The following is a 3,168-nucleotide window of genomic DNA, read 5'->3' as shown; positions in this document are numbered from 1 at the left end:
AAAGCGCGTGCAGTACTGGAATGCGTCAACGATATCGAAAGATTAGATTACGCGAAACTTAAATCCAAGCTCGAATTACGGTTTGGGGAAAGCCAATTTTCTCAATCGTATTACACGCAGTTTGTAAATCGGAAACAGAAATACGGGGAAGATTTGGCTGCTCTCGGTTCGGAAATAGAAAGACTTTCTCGTTTAGCCTATCGAAGTGTACCTACGCGGTGCGCGATAAGATCGCTTGCGCGCAATATGTTTCAGCCTTAACGGACGGATTTGTAAAAAGAACGTTACAATTGGAGGGGGTCACGTCCCTAAAAATGGTAGTGGAAAGGGCAAAAGCCATAAAAGTTATCCAAGGAGAGAATTTTTATCACGGAAAAAAAGAAAATTATTATAATGGGAAACGTTTTGAAAAAGGGGACGGAAAGGAAAAGAGTGAACATAGAGAAAGAAAGCAGAACGGAAAAAGATTTACCACTTTTCAAAAAGGGAACACGAAATTTAGATCGAATCCGAGAGAGTGCTGGCTTTGCGGAAAAACGGGCCACTTGCGCGCCGAATGCCCGGGAAAAGAGGGAAGCAAGGTTTAGTTGAGCTGATCGGGACGGGTTCAACTTGTGTTAAAAATGTCCCGTTGCACTGTTATAAAACATTTAAGATAAATAGAGTTAAAAAAGATTCCAATTTTTATTATTCCGCGAAAATTGATGGGAAAGAATGTTCTTTCAAAGTAGATACGGGGTCCGATGTTTCTATTATTAATAAGAAATTTATTGAAAAAGAGAAGGAAAAGATTTCTGTCAAAGGTTATAATCTGAGATATCCTACGGGAGAGAAAGTTGCTATTGAATACAGAGTTAAAGTCAAAGTTCTACTGGGCAAATATTTTGAGGAAGTTCCGATGTTTGTTGCCGAAATTACTGATGATTGCATTTTGGGGACAGATTTTCTTAAAATCATAAAGCTAGAAAATGTCTTTGATACTATTTTCGGGAATGAAACGATGAAAAAAAAAGAAAATTGTAGATGTTCGCGTATACTTAATCCCTCTGAAAAAGTCCCCGAGATTCTGAGAGAATTGTTTGAGAATCACTCTAGAGAGCTAAAAGAAAAACAAAAGGAAATATTTGCTGAATTTTTGACAGAATTTAAAGATGTGTTTTCCGAAAAAATTGTGTCAGGAAATTGCGATGTTGTAAGACATGTCATTAACGTGAAGGATTCTCTCCCAATAAAGCAGGGACCCCGACGTATTCCTTTTCATTTGCGTGAGGAGGTTTATAAAATTATTGAAGAAATGAAGGAACAAGGAATTATAGAAGAGTCAAAAAGTCCATGGGTGTCTCCAGCTGTTTTAGTAAGAAAAAAAGACGGAACATTGAGATTCTGTGTGGATTATAGAAAGCTTAACGCAATCACGGTAAAAGATTCCTATCCATTGCCTCGTATAGACGACATCCTTGATCAACTCGCGGGTAACAGCTGGTTTTCCACGTTGGACTTGAAAAGCGGTTATTGGCAAATTAAGATCCACTCGAAGGATAGAGAAAAAACAGCATTCTCAGTTGGAAACGGGTTATGGTAATTCACTGTAATGCTTTTCGGTCTTTGCAACGCTCCTGCTACGTTTGAACGCTTAATAGAGAATGTTTTACAAAAATTATTATCAAAAATTTGCTTAGTTTATTTAGATGTGATTATTTTTGGAAAAAGTTTCGAAGAAATGATCAAAAATCTTAGAAAGGTTTTCTTACAATTACGTTCAGCTAATTTAAAGATTAATCCTAAAAAATGTGTTCTTTTCGGGAAAAATGTAAAATATTTGGGACATTTAATTTCTTCTAAAGGCGTTGCAACAGATCCGGAAAAAATTGCTGCCGTGAGACTGGCCAATACCTCATAGTAAAAAACAATTAAGAAGTTTTCTCGGATTTTGTTCTTATTACCGGAGATATATTAAAGGATTTTCTTCTCTAGTAAAACCATTGTATACATTAACAGAAAGTCAAATTAAATTCGTTTAGGGGAAAAAACATCAAAAGGCGTTTGATGATTTAAAGCGGGTACTCATTTCATCCCCAGTGCTTTCTTTTCCGAAGGAAAATGATAATTTTATTCTTGAAACAGATGCATCGAATAACGGTATTGGCGCGGTTCTCTCATAGAGGCAGGAAGGAAAAGAGAAAGTCATTGCGTATTTTAGCCGCGTATTAAGTAAAACGGAAAGGAATTACTGCGTTACTCGACGTGAGCTCTTAGCAATTGTTGATTCTATTAAGTCTTTTCGTCATTATCTTTGCGGAAGAAAGTTTTAATCCGAACGGATCACGCTTCGTTGAAGTGGTTAATGTCCTTTAGGGAATTGGAAGGACAACTAGCGCGCTGGCTTGAGAGACTTCAGCAATATAAGTTTGAGGTAATACATCGGAAAGACCTTACGCACAAGAACGCAAATGGATTGTCTAGACGGCAATGTGAGATATCTAACTGTGATTATTGTATACGAGTGGAAAAGAAACATAGCGAGAATCTAGAAAAGATAGTTTCCCGAACAATTTTGTTAAAGGAAAATTTGATAGACTGGAGAAAGGAACAGTTAGAAAATCCCAGTATTGCACCTTTTCTCTAAGGCAAAGAAATTGGGAGATCCTATCTGTTCAGAAATATCGACTGAGGAAGTTTCTGCTCGAATTTATTTATTATACTGGGATGCTCTGGAACTAAAGAATAATATTCTTTATAAAAGATGGGAGGCTCCGAACTTGAAGACAAGCTTCTTACAACTAATTGTTCCTCGAAAGCGTGTCAAGCAAATTTTGGAAGAGGCGCATGACTCATTTGCAGGAGGCCATTTTGGAGTGAATAAGACCCTAGAAAAAATCAGAAAACGATTTTATTGGGCTACGTGCAAACAAGACGTTGAAGATTGGTGCAGGTCTTGTGTAACCTGTATTTCCAGGAAGGGGCCTCCGGGAAAAGGAAAATCTCCTTTGCAGATTTACAATACTTACGCTCCGTTTGAGAGAGTCCAGATGGACATCCTTGGCCCTCTTCCTACGACTGCTTTAGGAAACAGATATTTGCTTGTAATTGTAGACTGTTTCACCAAATGGGTGGAGGCTTTCCCAATGAAAAACATAAGAGCCAGAGCAGATCGGAAGAGCACACGTC

This window comes from Wasmannia auropunctata, unplaced genomic scaffold, assembly GCF_000956235.1.
Source record: "Wasmannia auropunctata unplaced genomic scaffold, wasmannia.A_1.0 LD336101.1, whole genome shotgun sequence".
In the NCBI taxonomy this organism is placed as follows: domain Eukaryota; kingdom Metazoa; phylum Arthropoda; class Insecta; order Hymenoptera; family Formicidae; genus Wasmannia; species Wasmannia auropunctata.
This window is presented reverse-complemented; position numbering follows the sequence as displayed.